A 20,212-nucleotide genomic window follows, 5' to 3' on the forward strand; every position below is an offset into this window, starting at 1 on the left:
TTGTCTCCGATAATTGCCTGTTTGTTGGTTCTCACTGATCTCCAACTGGGCAAATTCTTTTTTATTTTATTTTACAAGCTCTTAAACTTAAAATCATCTTTAAAAAACTTTATGAGACTGTTGTTTCTTAATTTTGAGAGTAGGATTTTTTATGAGAGAACTATAAAATTCATCCAGCCCAGACAATTATTTATTTATTTGCTAGGATTCTGTATAGACCAACTAGAAAACACTTACAGCAAATAGCTCAGATTTATTATCTGGGTAAGGCATGCCTACACAGTTTTTTTTCTGTGGGATAAAGCAGTTTTGGTACCTGCTTTTCACCTTTTTGCTTTACCCTTGCCCCCTTAAATTTGAGGGGGCAGAAAAGGGCAATAGGCCCTTCTAAGAAGAAGTATCACATCCCTTAAGCTCTGGACTGTGCTGAAGAAAAATAGCTAGGACTTCAGTCTTTATTCATTCAGTCTGGAAGTAGCATTAAAAGCCTTCTGGTCAGCTAATTGCCTTACGCTGATCTCTATAAATAGCTCTGTGCCACAAACGAAATTCTGAGAGACAAAGTTCCAAGTATGATTAATCAGTGTATTAGATAGGATAGCAATAACCAGCAAATTGAGGTCATTGATCTCTCTTGGTCACCAAAGACACTAAGTATCACAGGCCCCTTTAAATACAGATATCTTACTTCTGACAGTATATCATTAGGACGTCTTCCAACAAAAAGGCAATCTGACTGGTGGGTGATTTGGTCTTCAGGTGTGAATTCAGTTGACATTCTTTTCAAAGAATGCCAGTTGCTTCACGTAGGACAGCTACTTCTAGCAATCTTGACTAGAAAAAATATAAGCCATCGCAATCAGGTTTTTACTGATTTAGTCTCATTTTTTTTTTAAAGACCAGGTCATTCCAAATAGTAATGTGGAGAAAAGCAAAGACAAAGGAACACGTCCATGGGATAGGACCTAGCTCAGCTGGTCTTCTGTTTGCAGTTGTTGCTGTGCAGTCATTTTTTTTCCAGTTGTGTCTGACTCTTTGTGATCCCATTTGGAATTTTCTTGGCAAAGATAATAGAGTGGTTTACCATTTTTTCTTCAGCTCATTAGGGACAGGAAAATAGCTTTTCCATTTTCCTTCTCAAATTTTCAATTGACTGCCCAATAGTTTCTGCTATTATTAGTTGGACTTTAATGGCTCTAAGTTTATCCACTTTAGCCTGAGAACTTCCTGCTTTTATAGGAGTGAAGGCATAGAATGATCTTTCCATATGTCACCAGCCTCACTTTCTCCTCCTGAGCCAATTGGTTCCAGTGACCAGAAGAACAGGCCTATTCACTCAGTGGGCATTACCTCCCTTGAAGTGAGTACATCAAAAGGCCTAGCCTAAAAAGGCCAAGGTCTCCCACTGAATCCTAGGTCATCTCCAGTCATCCTGATGAATATCTGCTAACTGGATCCAGAAGGCTCAGAAAGAGAAAGGAAGTTTGGTGACCTTGTACAATCCTCCCTCACTCAAAACAAAGTCAAGTGCAAATCATGTCATCATTTCTCTGATGTCATGGTCTTCCTAGAAACAAAGAGGGAACACAACCTGCTAGTAGACCGAGCTGCCTGAGTGGGGACCCAGCTACCTTGGTAACCCAGCTCATCATCTCCCTTCTGGCTCCCTCTCCCTTTCCTTTGGGGTTTACTGGCTAGATGCCTTTTCCTTCCTTCCTTTCTTCCTCCCTACCTCCCTCCCTCCCTCCCTTCCTCCCTCCCTCCCTCCCTTCCTTCCTTCCTTCCTTCCTTCCTTCCTTCCTTCCTTCCTTCCTTTTTGTACTTTGCCAGTGATGGTCTGTTTACAAAATGAAGTCAGGCAATTTAGACTGAAGTATTAACTGTCTTTAATCTGTTTTGAGGTGCTAGGGAAAATGCCCAGAGCTGAAAGATGGAATGTCTTGTTTGTGGAAAAGCCAGGAAGCCAATATCATTGGATTTAAAAAGTACATGTTGGGGGGGCGGAGCCAAGATGGCGGAGTAGAAAGACGCACATACACATAGCTCCAAACCCACAACCCATAGAACGGCTACAGGGAAGTAACTCACGGCGAATTCTGCACCCAGAGGCCACAGAATATTGGAGCGAGGGAGATTTCTGGTCCAGAGAGACCTGCAAACCTCTCGCGGGGGGTCCTTCGCGCTGCGGACTGGGCGCCGGGACTGGGAGCTGAGTGCAGCCCTGCCGTGGCCGCAGCACTGAGAGGAAAAGATCCCAGTGGGCTTCAGGGACAGGATCTCCAGCCGTCGCACAAGTCGCTCCACCCACAGGTGACAGGGGTCGGTGAGAGAGTCTCTTTGGCAGGTTGAGAGGGGAGTGGGGTGCCCCCATAACTCAGCCCCCCCCCGAGGTAGAAGCTGAGAGGCGGCTGCAGACTGGGGCTCTCCAAGGGGACAGGAGCCTGGATCCATTGTGGAAGGTCTGTGCATAAACCCCCTGAGGGAACTGAGCCTGAGAGGCGGCCCTGCCCTGACCTGACCACCCGAACTTAATCTCACACTGAATAGCAGCCCTGGCCCCGCCAAAAGCCCTAAGGCTGGAAGCAGCATTTGAATCTCAGACCCCAAATGCTGGCTGAGAGGATCAGGAGGTGAGGTGGGTGTGAGGAGAATATTCAGAGGTCAAGTCACTGGCTGGGAAAATGCCCAGAAAAGGGAAAAGAAATAAGACTATAGAAGGCTACTTTCTTGGTGAACAGGCATTTCCTCCCTTCCTTTCTGATGAGGAAGAACAATGCTTACCATCAGGCAAAGACACAGAAATCAAGGCTTCTGTGTCCCAGCCCACCCAATGGGCTCAGGCCATGGAAGAGCTCAAAAAGAATTTTGAAAATCAAGTTAGAGAGGTGGAGGAAAAGCTGGGAAGACAAATGAGAGACATGAAGTCAAAGCATGAACAGCAGATCAGCTCCCTGCTAAAGGAGACCCAAAAAAATGTTGAAGAAATTAACACCTTGAAAACTAGCCTAACTCAATTGGCAAAAGAGGTTCAAAAAGCCAATGAGGAGAAGAATGCTTTCAAAAGCAGAATTAGCCAAATGGAAAAGGAGATTCAAAAGCTCACTGAAGAAAATAGTTCTTTCAAAATTAGAATGGCACAGATGGAGGCTAAGGACTTTATGTGAAACCAAGAAATCACAGTACAAAGAGAGAAGAATGGAAAAATGGAAGATAATGTGAAATATCTCATTGGAAAAACAACAGACCTGGAAAATAGATCCAGGAGAGACAATTTAAAAATTATGGGACTACCTGAAAGCCATGATCAAAAGAAGAGCCTAGACATCATCTTTCATGAAATTATCAAGGAAAACTGCCCTGAGATTCTAGAACCAGAGGGCAAAATAAATATTCAAGGAATCCACAGAACACCACCTGAAAGAGATCCAAAAAGAGAAACTCCTAGGAACATTGTGGTCAAATTCCAGAGTTCCCAGGTCAAGGAGAAAATATTGCAAGCAGCTAGAAAGAAACAATTCAAGTATTGTGGAAATACAATCAGGATAACACAAGATCTAGCAGCCTCTACATTAAGGGATCGAAGGGCATGGAATAGGATATTCCAGGAGTCAAAGAAACTAGGACTAAAACCAAGAATCACCTACCCAGCAAAACTGAGTATAATACTTCAGGGGAAAAATTGGTCTTTCAATGAAATAGAGGACTTTCAAGTATTCTTGATGAAAAGACCAGAGCTGAAAAGAAAATTTGACTTTCAAACACAAGAATGAAGAGAACCATAAAAAGGTGAACAGCAAAGAGAAGTCATAAGGGACTTACTAAAGCTGAACTGTTTACATTCCTACATGGAAAGACAATATTTGTAACTCTTGAAACATTTCAGTATCTGGGTACTGGGTGGGATTACACACACACACATGCACACACACACACATACATAGAGACAGAGTGCACAGAGTGAATTGAAGAGGATGGGATCATATCTTAAAAAAAAAATGAAATCAAGCAGTGAGAGAGAAATATATTGGGAGGAGAAAGGGAGAAATTGAATGGGGCAAATTATCTCTCATAAAAGAGGTAAGCAAAAGACTCATTAGTGGAGGGATAAAGAGGGGAGGTGAGAGAAAAACATGAAGTCTACTCTCATCACATTCCACTAAAGGAAAGAATAAAATGCACACTCATTTTGGTATGAAAACGTATCTCACAGTACAGGAAAGTGGAGGATAAGGGGACAAGCAGGGTGGGGGTGATGATAGAAGGGAGGATATGGGGAGGAAAGTGCAATTCGAGGTCAACACTCATGGGGAGGGATAGGATCAAAAGAGAATAGAAGTAATGGGGGACAGGATAGGATGGAGGGAAATATAGTTAGTCCTATACAACACAACTATTATGGAAGTCATTTGCAAAACTACACAGATTTGGCCTATATTGAATTGCTTGCCTTCCAAAGGGAAGGGGTGGAGAGGGAGGGAGGTAAAGAAGTTGGAACTCAAAGTGTTAGGATCAACTGTTGAGTAATGTTCTTGCCACTAGGAAATAAGAAATACAGGTAAAGGGGTATAGAAAGCTATCTGGCCCTACAGGACAAAAGAGAAGACGGAGACAAGGGCAGAGAGGGATGATAGAAGAGAGAGCAGATTGGTCATAGGGGCAATTAGAATGCTTGGTGTTTGGGGGGGGAGGGGATAAAAGGGGAGAAAATTTGTAACCCAAAATTTTGTGAAAATGAATGTTAAAAGTTAAATAAATAAATTTAATAAAAAATAAAAATAATAAAAAATTAAAAAAAAAATCTGTTTTGAGGCTGAATTATCTGACCAGTTGTAAACCTAAACTTCATATAATACAGATTCCCACATCATACTTAAGAAATAGTATTTAGCAAGAGATTGTATCATTTTAATTTACCTAGAATATGAAATTATTTCTATTTTTTTGTTTTGTTTTTTAGCGTGAGATGTAATTACATCAAGATCACAAGGCCATCATTAAGAGTTTTCAAGTGTCTCAGGCTACAGATTTGCTTTTGTACAAATAGTTGAAGCTGAACTTGGGAAACCTGAAAAAAGGAGGTAATGGTATGTTTCTCTACAAACATAGTAATAAGTGGTGGCATTTAAGTAGTGCATACTGTGTGTGCCAATCATTATGCTAAGGACTTTACAAATATTATTTCATTTGATCCTTACAACAACCTTGTGAGGTAGATGCTGTTATTATCTTAATTTTATGGGTGAAGAAACTGAGGCAAAAAAAATTTTAATGACTTGCCTAGGCTCACACAACCAGTAAATATCGTTATCATCATTATTTTTGGACCTGATCCTGTGGTTTATTATTGGGGGAAATTCCTGTTGAAAAAAGTGCTTCTACCAAAGCAAATCAGCTCCTGCTATGGAATTTATAATCTTAAAGAGTTGATTGGAATCACTGAGGGGTTAAATAACTTCTCCAAGTTCACACAGTATGGATGTGTCAGAGGTGAAACTTAAACCCAAGTTTTCCTAACTCTGAGGTAAACTCTAGTATCTACTCTTTTCAGGATAATTCTTATTGTTTATATCAAGGAATGTTGATATAAAATAAAGTGCAAGTATTTTATCCAATTTTGATATAATTCCAGTTTGGAATTTGAATCTTTTTTTCTTCTTATTGTTCTTACTTTTTAGTAGACTAACAAAGCTTTTTGTTTGTTTGTTTGCTTGCTTGTCATTTCCATTTTTAAATTTTAGGTCCATCAAATAATGTCTGTTCTTAGGAATGTGGGACCAGAAGCCGCTGATATCAGAAAAGCTATCTGTTCTCTTTCATGTTCAGTGGTGTTGAAAACCTATAAAAGACATGCTAAATGATGTAGAAACTATTGGGAAACAGGGAAGGCACTGAAATAAAGAGTACAAAGGCAGGGTTTCTATTGATTATTCAATAACCTTTATAAATAATGTTTCATAAACATTTAGTTTTTTTAATAATTTATGCCTAGTTTCACAATGTTCCATTTTTATGAAACATTCTGGAATAGTTCTCCAAATGATGTCAGGACTTCCACAAGATGATAAGAAACTACAACTAGTTATATGGTTGTAGTAACATATGGAGTTAGTCATTCTCATCAAGATCTTCCCTAGATTCAACCTCTACTGACTACTCCCATAAAGACCCTCCCTAGAATCCTCTCCTTCCTCCAGATACCCAGACTACTTGACCACTCCTAGATCCCTCCTGCAATCTTTTTTATTTAACATTCATCTTGTTTCTATGAAAGTGCTCAGATTCTCTAGACTGCTTATATTAACATTACAAAGGCTCAGGTTGAATCTAGCTTGCTGGTATTACGAACACAAATGCTCAGATTCCTTAAGAGTCTACCCAATATGACAAATCTTTAATAATACTTTGTTTTTCTTTAACTGAAAGAAGGCTTGGGTTGAATTCGTTTGGGCAGGACTTGGTGTGTTTCTATTTCAGAGTACCAGAACCCATAAATCTCAATAATCACTATGTTAGAGTCAAGATATAATTCATCTGACTGTAATTCATCAGACCAACACAAACTCAGAATGCTCTACCACAGGCCAGGCACAAATAGTCCATGTGAATATTTGGAGTGTGTTCTCTAGATTTGCGAATTTTAAATTTCTTTTGAACTATTTCAATTCTGCTTTGCTCATAAAGCTCTCTCATGAGAGCATACCATGCTGGGTGGTTCTGTGCCAGTGTCTCCCATTTCACTCAATCAATTCCAAAATTCTTCAAAGAGACCCTGTGTGTTCTTGTATTGTTTCTTCTGACCACCATGTGAGTGCTTGCCCTGTGTGCGTTGTCCATAAAATAGACTTTTAGGCCAGCATGATATATATCCACATACCATCAGTTAAGATACTAGTGGATATTGTGGTCTTCAAGTCAGGAGACCCTGGGTTCAAGTTCCACCTCTAACAGATAACTGATTGTGTGACTTTGAGCAAGTCATTTAAATTCTCAGTGCTCCCTGGAAAATCAGTGTATATGTTATAGTTATAATAAGTATATACGTTATAGTTATCAGTGTATAAGTTATAATCAGTGACAGAGGAGTTGTTGGTTTGCATTGGTGGAGATAAAGACCATTTTCATACTAGGAATGCCTCACACAAATGAATTCATGAGTCTGAAACATCACCACTGTTGAGATTTAGGGGTAATGGAGTTTATTAAAGATCCACCATATTGGATAGACTCAAGGAATCTAAGCATTTGTGACATCTGTATTAACAAATGGGACAGATAGAATCCTAGCCCTTGTGATGAGGGCTGGATTTAATCTGAGCACCTTCATGGAGACAAGATGGATCTTATATACAGAAAGATTGTGGGAGGGATCTAGGGGTAGTCAAGTAGTCTGGGGTGACTAGATGAGGGAATTGAGGAGAGTCTTGATGGCCGTGGTCAGTAGGCTAGGGATGACTAGAGGTCAGATGCCAGGAACCAAGAGAATAGAATTTTGATAGGATAAAGTGTAGGAAGTATCTGGAGGCAATCCGATGGTAACAGAGATTTGCATAGCTATAATGAAAGGCTCAGGCAAACTCAGATCAAGTGGAAAGATTCAAGGAGAGTTCAAGGAAGTTCCTAGAGGCACCACCATTACCCTCAAAATTACCAAAAGTACTATTGATGAAAATGATAAAAAATACTTGTAGTATGGACTATTGTATCATTAGGAAAACAAAGAGGCAGAAATAATACTCTTATTTTCTTTATTTTGTATGCAAGCACAGATTTTAAAACTTCATAAATGTCTAAATCATTTAGACAACTGCTTACTGAAACAAGCGGAAATCAAAATAAATATAAAGAATTTATCTTTATTATGCATGAAAATAGTGAAAACTATTGTATATTTTTTCTTTTTTGCTCTAATTTTTTAAAATTGTATTTTAGATTCAAATGCCAGAACACAAATACAGAATAGAGAGAATCAAAAACATATAAAGAACTTAAGTATTGGAACTTAAAAGTTAAAAAGAAAAAAAAAACATGCCATGTACATAGCAGAGAATGAGAGGATTCAAATTATGTAACAATAAATTTTCATTTCAAGAAAGTCTATATGATAAATAATACTTTTATTGAAAAGTGTCCATCTTTTCTTTGATTCTTCGTGAGTTTTCTTTCGTTCTCTGCTGTGTACTTTTTTTACTTTATTCTTTTTTGCCCTATTCCAGCCCCCTAGAAGGTTACAATAAAGTTGAGATATGTTTCTCTATATCTATAGATATATACATACACATAAATACATACATATGTAGACATATACTTTCCCAAATGTATTCTGCTCCGGATCTTTGTTTTTTATGTTTGTGCATATCTCTTATTTCCTATCCCTCCTGCCTTCTCTACTTTACTTCTACTCACTACCTTGCCCTCCTATTACTTGCCTACTCCCCTCCAAGGATCCCTCCCCTATCCTCCTATTCCCATACATCTAAACACTCCCCTATACCCCCTTTTACCTATTCCCTCTCCATCCCATATAAAGATCCCTCCCTTGTCCTTTTCCCCCTCCATATCCCCCACCATGTTATTTCTTTTGAATTTAGAAGACTTTTATAATCTTCTAAATATATATGTATTGTTCCCTCTTAAACTCATTCCCAAAGAAAATATGTTAGCAGAAATATCAGCCGCCTTTTCCCTATCTAATTCTTCCGTATCCATTCTTCCTCTTGCACCTCATTTATATAAAATAATTAATCTTTCTAGCTGTTTCTAAGTGGTTTTACTTTTTAAATTCATATCCTACTAAGGTTTTCCCCAATCTTACTTATGCTACCCAATTATTAATAAAAATCTTTGATATACGTTTTAAATTATATATACATATATAATATATGAAAAAAATTAACAATCTGTCCTTATGAATCCCTTATAATCAATCGGCCTTTGGTATATACCTTGTATTCTCTTGGTCCCCGTATGTCAAATCTTCTATTAAGTTCACGATTTTTTTAAAGAAAATCTTGAAAGTCTGAGAGTTTAGCAAATGTCCATTTTTTTTTTAAATTTCAGAATAATACTTAACCTTGATATACTTGACCAGAGTCCCAGTTTCTTTGCTCTTTGAACTCTGTATTTTCCAGGATTTTGAACCTGAAGAATTCAGTCATTTCAAAAACAAAATGATAAACATGAAGACAGATGCAAAAAACTATGAACAACCACCTAAGGAGGAAATAATAAACTGGACTCACTCAGACACAGAAGAGGTAGTTAAACTTACTGAAAACTATGTTATAAATAAAATCGAATTATGATGCAAGTCTGATCATATGCTCCAGATTTAGGGGGCAATTTCCCAACAATATACTACTATTTTATTTTCAATAATTTTATTTAGGTGAATCAGTTACCAGACTATTTTAAGCATCAAACCTTTGACATTGCAGAAAGGCAAAAACAACATAAGTTTGCAGACTTTGTTGAGAAACTAAAAGTTTCTTAAACTAAAGTTGATAAGCTGGCTGCAATATTTTTATTTGTAAGTACTGTAATAAAACATAGTTCTTTATCAAACTCTTATTTGTATGTATTTGAAGTCCCTTAAGTTATGAACAAAGATGGAAATGGTATCATTTGTAAGAATATTTGTAGCATCACAAATGTTTTTTTCAAGTATGTTTTTTTTTTTTTTTACAGTTGTGGTCAGGCTTTCTATTAGTCATCCCTACAGCACCATGTGAGATAGAAAGAATAAAACAATCTTGCTAGTCAACACACTTAAATTTTACTTTGTCAATAACTAGGTCATGGGGTGAAAATTATCTCAAACCACATGGCTTTAATCCTATTAATCTATAGTTCAGTTGAAACATTGGAGAATTTAAATTTTTAAATTCCCCCTTTAAGATTAACTAATAAATTACTGTAATAATAAATCTGAATAAATTAATAAATTAAGGTTCTTAAATTCTACAGTTTCTATCTTCATCTAAATTCATTATCTGTTATAGACACAGTTATCAACAGGTTGATGGAAGAATCTTTAAAAATATCTATGAGAGGGAGAGGAGCCAGAACCCACAGCCCATAAAATACCTGTAAAGAAGAACTCCCAACATATTCTGGAGCAGAAGGCACAGAACACAGAGTGGAGGAGATTTCTGTTCCAGAGAGACCTGAAAAACTGACCCGAAAGGTCCGTCGCACACCAGACCCAGAGCAGAGCCCAGCCCTGCCTTGGCCTCGTGGCACCGAGAGGAGCAGATCCAAGCAGGCTTTAGGGACAGATTCTCCAGCAGCCGTGCAGGTCACTCCACCCACAGGCACCAAAGGTCATGAGAGAGTCTTTTTGGCTTGCTGAGAGGGGAGCAGGGTGTCCCCATAACTTAGGCCCCCTCGGGAGGCAGCAGTGGAGGCAGCAGCAGACAGGGGCTCCCAAAGCAGGCAGGAGCTAGGATCCATTGTTGAAGGTCTCCTCATAAACCCCCTGAGGGAACTGAGCCCTGTGTGGTGACCCTTCCCCTACCAGAGCAGCTGAACTTAATCCCACACTGAATAACAGCCCCATCCCTGCCAAAAACCCTGAGGGTGGGAAGCAGCATTTGAATCTCAGCCCTGAAGCACTATCTGGGCCTATCTGGAGGTGAGATGGCAGTGGAAAGGACACTCAGAAGTCAAGTCACTGGCTGGGAAAATGCCCAGAAAAGGGAAAAAAAATAAGACCATAGAAGGCTACTTTCTTGGTGAATAGATATATCCTCCCATCCTTTTTGATGAGGAAGAACAATGCTTACCATCAGGGAAAGACATAAACATCAAGGCTTCTGTATCCCAAACATCCATAATTAATATTCAAAGGACTCAGGCCATGGAAGAGCTCAAAAAGGATTTTGAAAATCAAGTTAGAGAGGAGGAGGAAAAATTGGGAAGAGAAATGAGAAAGATGCAAGAAAAGCATCAAAAACAGGTAAACACCCTGCTAAAGGAGACCCAAAAAAAGGCTGAAGAAAATAACCCCTTGAAAAATAGGCTAACTCAATTGACAAAAGAGGTTCAAAAAGCCAATGAGGACAAGAATGCTTTCAAAAGCAGAATTAGCCAAATGGAAAAGGAGGTTCAAAAGCTCACTGAAGGAAACAGTTCTTTCAAAATTAGAATGGAACAGATGGAGGCTAATGACTTTATGAGAAACCAAGAAATCATAAAATAAAACCAAAAGAATGAAAAAATGGAAGATAATGTGAAATATCTCACTGGAAAAACAACTGAGCTAGAAAATAGATCCAGGAGAGACAATTTAAAAATTATGGGACTACCTGAAAGCCATGATCAAAAAAAGAGCCTAGACATCATCTTTCATGAAATTATCAAGGAAAACTTCCCTGAGATTCTAGAACCAGAGGGCAAAGCAAGTATTCAAGGAATCCACTGATCACCTCCTGAAAGAGATCCAAAAAGAGAAACTCCTAGGAACATTGTGACCAAATTCCAGAGTTCCCTGGTCAAGGAGAAAATATTTCAAGCAGCTAGAAAGAAACAATTCAAGTATTGTGGAAATACAATCAGGATAACACAAGATCTAGCAGCTTCTACATTAAGGGATCCAAGGGCATGGAATATGATATTCCACAATTCAAAGGAACTAGGACTAAAACCAAGAATCACTTACCCAGCAAAACTGAGTATAATACTTCAGGGGAAAAAATGGTCTTTCAATGAAATAGAGGACTTTCAAGCATTCTTGATGAAAAGACCAGAGCTGAAAAGAAAATTTGACTTTCAAACACAAGAATGAAGAGAAGCATGAAAAGGTAAACAGCAAAGAGAAGTCATAAGGGACTTTACTAAAGTTGAACTGTTTACATTCCCACATGGAAAGACAATATTTGTAACTCTTGAAACTTTTCAGTATTTAGGCAGTTGGTGGGATTACACACACACACACACACACACACACACACACACAGAGCACAGAGTGAATTGAATAGGATGGGATCATGCCTTAAAAAATGAAATTAAGCAGTGAGAGAGAACTATATTGGGAGGAGAAAGGGAGAAATGGAATGGGGCAAATTATCTCTCATAAAAGAGGCAAGCAAAAGACTTTTTAGTGGAGGGAAAAAGAGGGGAGGTGAGAGAAAAATATGAAGTTTTCTCATCACATTCGACTAAAAGAAGGAATAAAATGCACGCTCATTTTGGTATGAAAACCTATCTTACAATACAGGAAAGTGGGGGATAAGGGGATAAGCAGGGTGGAGGGTATTATGGAAGGGGGGGCATGGGGAGGAGGGAGCAATTTGAGGTCAACACTCATGGGGAGGGACAGCATCAAAAGAGAGAATAGAGCTTGCCTTCCAAAGGGAAGGGGTGGAGAGGGAGGGAGCTAAAGAAGTTGGAACTCAAAGTGTTAGGATCAACTGTAATGTTCTTACCTCTAGGAAATAAGAAATACAGGTAAAGGGGTATAGAAAGCTATCTGGCCCTACAGGACAAAAGAGAAGACAGAGACAAGGGCAGAGAGGGATGATAGAAGAGAGAGCAGATTGGTCATAGGGGCAATTAGAATGCTTGGCATTTGGGGGGGGAGGGGAGAAAAGGGGAAAAATTTGTAACCCAAAATTTTGTGAAAATGAATGTTAAAAGCTAAATAAAAAGAAAAAAAAAGAGAGAGAATAGAAGCAATGGGGGGCAGGATAGGATGGAGGAAAATACAGTTAGTCTTACACAACATGACTATTATGGAAGTCATTTGCCAAACTACACAGATATGGCCTATATTGAATTGCTTGCCTGCCCAAAGGGAATGGGTGGGGAGGGAGGGATGAAGAAAAGCTGGAACTCAAAGTTGTAGGAACAACTGTCGAATACTGTTCTTGCTACTAGGAAATAAGAAATATAGTAATGGAGTATAGAAAGTTATCTGGCTCTACAGGACAAAAGAAAAGATGGGGACAAGGGAAGGGAGGGATGATAGAAGGGAGGGCAGATTGGTAATAGGGGCAATTAGAATGCTTGGTGTTTTGGGGTGGGGGGGAGAAATGGGGAGAAAATTTGGAACCCAAAATTTTGTGAAAATGAATGTTAAAAGTTAAATCAATTTTAAAAAAGATAACAAAATATCTATGAGGAATATGAGTTGTAAAACGAGCACTTCTGGTTGAAGAATTATTTACCAATGTAGACATGTAAGCAAAGATTAGGAATGATTTTCTAAATTGGCATTAACTCCACTATTATTTAACTTCTTAAGGTTGGTGTTCATTTATTTTATTCTTCCCCTCGAATTCAAACCCCCAAAAGTGGAAAACTCTAGCTTTTTTACCTATAACTGCCTTACAGTGTGTTAGAAAATTGTTATGTTGATATGTTTAAGAAATTTAACCAACAACTGAGAAATAAGAAGTTAACCCTTTTAAATTGCTTGGTTTGTGCAAATGATGAGCCATATAATTGTATATATAAAACCCTGAAGTCAATTTTTAGAACTTTTTCTTCTAATATTCTTAAGGCCAGCATATCCTATTAGAATAATTTACATTTGACATATGTAAAATCATCTGATCTTGTTACTTTCTCAAAATTTCCTATTTTTAATTCTCCCATCAGGAGGATGAATACATTAGGTAGCAATACTCGTTCTAAGTAGGTTATTTCTGTGTCTAGGTTCAATGACTAAACAAATGAATTTAACTAACAGATGCTTATTTTATGCCAGTTATAGCTAAAAGAAATGGAATGGGATGTAAAAATATATTAAGTAATAAATTCCAAATTATAGACAGAGAACAGTGTATATGAAGTGAGTTGTCTATAGTAAAACATGTTTAGTTATTAACCATCTTCAAAAGATGTAGATATTACCCACACACACAGAGCAACGATTTTAAATTCCTTAGGACAGATAGGTGGTGAACTGTATATAATGCTTGGTCTGGAGGCAGGAAGACTCATCCTCCTTAGTTCAAATTTGGTCTCAGATACTTATTACCTATGTAACCCTGGGCAAGTCACTTAACCCTGCTTGTCTCAGTTTCCTCATCTATAAAATGGGGTTGAAAAGTATGTTGCAAATCACTCCAGTATCTTTCCCAAGAAAACCTCAAATAGGATCACAAAAAGTCAGAGCTAATTAAAAAAATGACTAAAAAACAACAAACAGTGGGAACACATGTAAGTATTAACTTGTGTACTTTGCTTGTATTTCAGAGCATGCCTTATATATAGGTTTATCTCAAGGACTTAACCTGACACACATACTACTATGCAGGATATGTATGACAAGCCCCAAACTCATTAACTGAGTAGTTTAGGATATAGAAATGAGTGTAATTTCAGATTAAAAACAGTAAGATTTTACATACTTGCATCTTATTATAGTAACTTAGATATTTCATATTAGTCCCTTAAATAATAGAATAAGTACTGTGTTCAGATCTTTTGCTGACCACTTGTCATGATTATAGAATAAAAGGAAAAATAGGGACAAAATTATAGCAAGGTGAAGATACTCTCCTAGCTCTGTGTTAATTCCAGGCAAGAGTCACACAGACAGTCAATTGTATTGACAGGAACATTTCTTGTATTGGAGACTGAGTCAAGAGGGACTTACCTTAGTCTTCCTAAAGTTATTCCTCCCCTCAACTAATCCCCAGGAACAGATAACCACTGATAGCAGTTCACAAATTTTGCTCCTCTTGAACTGCTGACATTATGTGTCATTAGCTCAAGGACATTTCTGTCAGTTGTACCTGAAATTAAACTCAGAAAAATATTAACTACAGTTTCACAAGATTTAACCTTAAACAACAAAGTGTCACTAATCATAGCTTAAGGCTGATTTTGGTTATTATTCCTCTCGTGTTTTGAGAATAATTATTGTCTATTGTTCCCTTAAGTAAAATTAAATTCCTAAAACTGGAGTCTGTTTAGACTAGATTGGTTCAACATGTAACTTCAATATATGCTATTCCAAGGTATAACTTCGTAATTTTCCTAATTACAAAACCACAAACCATTGCACAAATTGTTATTAATTTAAAAATTTTGTCGAGTGTTATAGAAGAGGGGATCTCATTTTCTCAGTAATCCATTTCATAAGTTTCAGTAAAAATATTAACTCTTGTAGGTCTTACTAGCCTAAGTCTATCCAAGAGTAGAAATCAATAATTTAAAAATGAAAGAGTAACCATTTTCTGGAGTTTCATGAGATACAAGACAAGTTCTTGCAGAAGTTACTTCACGCGGAGTAGTAGTAAGTAGTAAGCCATGTGGAAGAGTCTAAAGGGCTAGGCTGAAATGCCTGAGGCCAGCCATCCTCCCCAATCATTTTTGTGAGGCTGTCTGAGATTGTGTTTGAATTCAGGTTCTCCTGACTATAAATCAATATTTAATTCACGGTACCACATAGCTGCCCCCCTCACCTTTGGTCTTGGTTCTTCTCCTATCTATCAGACCACTCCTTTTCTGTGTCTTTGCTGGATCATTATTCAGGTCATGACCACTAACTATGAGTGTCCTACAATGGTTTGTCTTGAGACCTATTCTCTTCACTCAGTGATCTCATCAGCTCCCATGGATGTAATTTTCATCTCTGTGCTATTGATTCTCCAATTGACCTATCCTGTCTTAATTTCTCAGTTAACTTCCAGTCTCACATCTCCAACTGCTTTTCAGACGTTTTGAACTGAATGTTCAATAGGCATCTTAAACTCAACATATCCAAAATTGAAATATTTGTCTTTCTACCCAAGCCTTACCTTATTCCTAATTCCTCTGTTGCTCTTGAGGGCACCACCATCCTCATAATCCCCCAGCCTTACACTCTAGAAGTTATTCTTGACCTCACTCTTTCCCTTTGGCCCCCCGCTCCCACCCATATCCAATCTACTGTCAAGGCCTATCAATTTCATCTTTGTACCATCTCTTAAAAACTCCCCTTTCTTCCTTCTTTTACTACTACCATTCTAATACAGATGCTTATTGCCTCATACTTGGGCCACTACAATAGCCTACTGATGGGTATTCCTGCTATGAGTCTCTCTCCAATCTAGTATCTCTTCCATTCAGCTGCCAAAGTGACTTTCCTAAAGTGAAAGTCTGACCACGTCACTCCCCAACCCATTAGTCAATAAACTCTAATGGTTCTCTACCACATCTGGGATTGAATTAAAAACAAAAAGCCAAAACCTCTCTATTTGACATTCACAGGACTTTATAACCTACTCTCACACCCCTCTTTTCCAGTATTCTTCTACCTTATTCCCTGCTAAGATGACGGCATAGCACACCGAGAAGAACAAGTCTTATGCCTGACCAGCAGGCTGCTCGTCCTCCTGTGGAGCTCGCGAGTAAAAGAATGAGGCAGGAGAGCGGGTCATAAAGCAACTCCGATTTATTCAAGCAACCACTCTGATTATATAGTCTCTGCCAGTCAGCCCAATGAACCATGGTAACACACACAAACAAACCTGAAACTATAGTAATGAACACAAGCTGGAACTATAGTAACAAAACAAAACAAACAAACAAAAAAAAACCAGGGGTGGGGCCATCCATTCCAGCGCTATCTTGTTCACCCTTCCCTCCACCAGACTCAGTTTACCTGATGTCCATCAGTGTGGCATCCCAGATGGCCTGGAGGTCAGTGCCCCTTACAACTCCCCCTTTTTGTTTTAGATCCGATGACCTTCACTGGTTTGTACATCTCTCAATTTGAATTGAATTTCAGTAAGCGTCCACATAGTATCTTTTACAGTTTTTACGGCACATTTGAGACATGCTGGTATAAGACATATAACAATCAAGAGAACAATACCTCCTGATGATAACGGACTTAACCATTTAAACAATGAGGTGGAACGACCAAACAATTGTATCATGTCCCAAACAAAATTCGCAGGTATTGATTTTTTTGTCCCCTGAGTATTTATATCCAATGTCAATTTTTCCAACAGTTTCATTTCACTTGAAACGTTGGTGAGTGTTAAACCATGCAACTGAGCTCTTATTTCTTCCCAATTAAATTCAGTATCATTATACAATTTGTTCATCATGCAAAAATGATGATATCTGTAATCACATCTTAAAGCCAATTGTGTTTCTATGGCCTGCAATTCATCTCCAATAGCTATTATATCATTTTATAACATTAGAATGGCCTGATAGCATTTGTGATCCCTCCTCAATTGGTCCCTAAATCCCACTGATACATTATTTGTAGAAACACCAAGGATAGCCCTTCACCAGTCCTGTAAAGTTGAAATGTCTACTAATGTGCAAAGGTCCAGTACTGGTCCTCAGCCTGGCTCACTGTTAGAAGCAGTAAGATGCAGCTGACTAATTTCATGGCTCAGGTGTTGTAGTTTCTTCTTCTTTCTCTGGCAGAATCCCTGTGATTTCTTCCTGGTGCTGCATGACCCGTAGTCTTTTCACTGGTACCCAAATCTCCTTGTCTCCTGTAAAGATACAAGCATAACCCTTGCCCCAAGTTAATATGGCATCATGTTCTAGTGGTCAGTCTGAGCTGACCATGTATTTAATGACAGACATAAGGTCATGCTTCTCGAATTTTAAAAAATTGATTGAGTAAAGTGCTAATTTCAATTGATTAAAAAATTAAATGCGTATAGTGCCAGTGCCAATTTCCAAAAATTGATTGTGTGCAGTGGACCTGGCTCCCAAAACTCCCTCTTTTTGTTTTTGGACATATTGTTTTGTGGTGCAGTTCGCACTTTCTACTATGGCTTGTCCTGTGGGGTTATAGGGGATCCCGGTCACACGAGAGATTTTGAATTCTGAAAGGAATTTTTGGAAGGCTGAAGCAGTGTATGCTGGGCCATTGTCTGTCTTTAATAGTCGTGGGACACCATGAGTGGCAAAACATTGAAGCATATGCCTACACACATCCTTAACTGCCTCTCCAGTGTGTAGTGCTTTTCCTATATTTTGGGCACAGTATGGTTGGTCTCCTTCTAAAAGATAGTCTATTTCCCTGGACCTGAAATCTCTTTCTCTCCTCTTTGTTGTTTCTACAATCTCTCTTGTAATGTCCTATTTGTTCACATGGAAAGCATCTCACCTTTGGTCTAGCCAGTTTCAGCCTTAAGCTTAGCAATGTGCTCCTTCAGGGTCCTATTCATCCTTTCTACCTGGCCTGAATTCTGGGGTCCAAGTACATGTACTCAAGCATTCCACCCTGTCTCCCTTTAAGCAGATGGGACCCAACATATTTTGGGATAAGGGATGAAGGTCTCGGCTTCTGAAACTGCTTCTTGCTGAGACTGGACGTAGAGCTGACCCTGCCTCACAGGGTCCCAACATTGGAGGGGTTAGGTCTTTAACCAGTATAAGGAATTTGATGATTCAGAGGGTGATAGGTGATGTTACAATTCTGGAGAAAGGGACATCTCTCCACCTGGTGGAGGGAGGCAACTTACAGACCCTAACGCAGAGAATCTAACTTAATTGCTCATGTGGCTTTAGAAAAGAGTGGAGATTTGAGTAACTTTTGGGTATCTTCTAAGTTTCAGCTACAGCCCACATAAGGGGGGGAAAACCAACTGACCGTCCACAAACCCTGGAAACCTGAAACTCAGGTATCCAAGGAGAGAGACCTTATGGAAGAGAAATTTTATTTAGCCACTAGGCAAGTACTATAACAAATCAAATTCTTAGGTATTACAGATTTCCTAAATATAAAACATCTTTGACTCTGTTTGAATTCAGATAGGAGTGAAATTTTCCAATCATGCAGTATCTGTATTATAGCCAGACTCAGGAACAGTCAGGTGGGAAACATTCCTTTATAAAAGGACACAGTGGGGAAACTGACCAGGAGGATCCCATCCTAGATGGAGTCTAGAATTGACCCCTCAGTGTTTCCTCTCCAGATACAAATTTCACCTGAAAACAGTAAAGGATGAAGGATCGCAGTCTCTCTGAGTAACTTCTGGCATATTCTTTCAGATACTGATTTAATGCAGACGACTATGCCCAAATCCAAACTTAAACAAAAATATTTATGGTCCCAAATGCTTTTACCTTAAACAGCAAATTTCGCTAATCCCAACTTAAAGCCAAATACAGTTATTTGTATTCCCATGGAGTTGAAATAAGCAATGAAGATTAACAGGGCTCACATACATAAGATATTTCATTTCAGATCCTTCCTTCTCAAATTTAAAACTTGTCCTGATATAAAAGCCAATTGTTACAACTTTTGAGCAAGTCACATTCATTATTTATGAATTATACAAGCCAAACAATTTTCTTAGGACTGATGACCATGCCCACATGAAAGGAGCCTTGGCAGTTTTACAAGATAAAAGGAATTGGCATGGATCCCATGCCTGCCAACCCCAAACACATAGGAGGACTGTTCTGAATGGGCAGAACCAGTCTAAATAAATTATTACTCCATTCATTTCTTTCCACACATAGTAGTCAATTAACAATTTAAGGTTTAGCATTAAAACAGCAGCTATTTAGCTGTAACTTTTTTAACAGGCAAAGGTGAAAATACCTGGTTTTCTAAATAACATAACTGACTTTACACAACTTTTCCAACATCTTTTAGTTTCAACAAAATTCAGATTACAAATTGCTTTCTCTAACACCATTTCTGGATTATAGAGTAAAATAAAAATCTTGATGGTTCTAACTTTTACTCAAGAAAATTTCTCATCTGTGGCCACTCCTTAAAAATGTTTTTGAAGGAAAAAGTTGTGAAACTGCAAGTGGAAGTGAGGGAGACTCTGGAACAAAGTCCAATGACTCCTAGTCTCCTCCTTTCCACCTGGGGATTCAAAGCTTTATCTCTTAGGTGTCTTTTTTCTTTCCTCAGTAGGTTTCTCAATGTATCAGTTAGCTCTTTAACACTGTCCCGTAAATCCTGCACCATCTGTCTGTTCTTCCATCTCTCTTCTACGTTTGGATATATGGGTGCTGGCTGCCTTTCTGGGCTATTGTCTATTGTACTACTTTCTGACTCTGACGGGGATGTCTGTGAGGATGTGACAAATGTTCTCATTTGCATTGCCTTGCCACCATCTTCCTCTATGAACACATTCTTCAGCATGTTATATAGAAAGAATGTGTACTGACCCTGACTCAACTTTTGTGAGCTTTGCCCCATTTCAGTCTTACTCATGGTTACACCTCGTCTCACTCGAGCTGAATGCCTGTGTCTTCTCCTGCATCCGCTTCTCGGATTTGCTTCCTGGAG

The sequence above is a fragment of the Notamacropus eugenii genome, chromosome 1, assembly GCF_028372415.1.
Source record: "Notamacropus eugenii isolate mMacEug1 chromosome 1, mMacEug1.pri_v2, whole genome shotgun sequence".
In the NCBI taxonomy this organism is placed as follows: Eukaryota; Metazoa; Chordata; class Mammalia; order Diprotodontia; family Macropodidae; genus Notamacropus; species Notamacropus eugenii.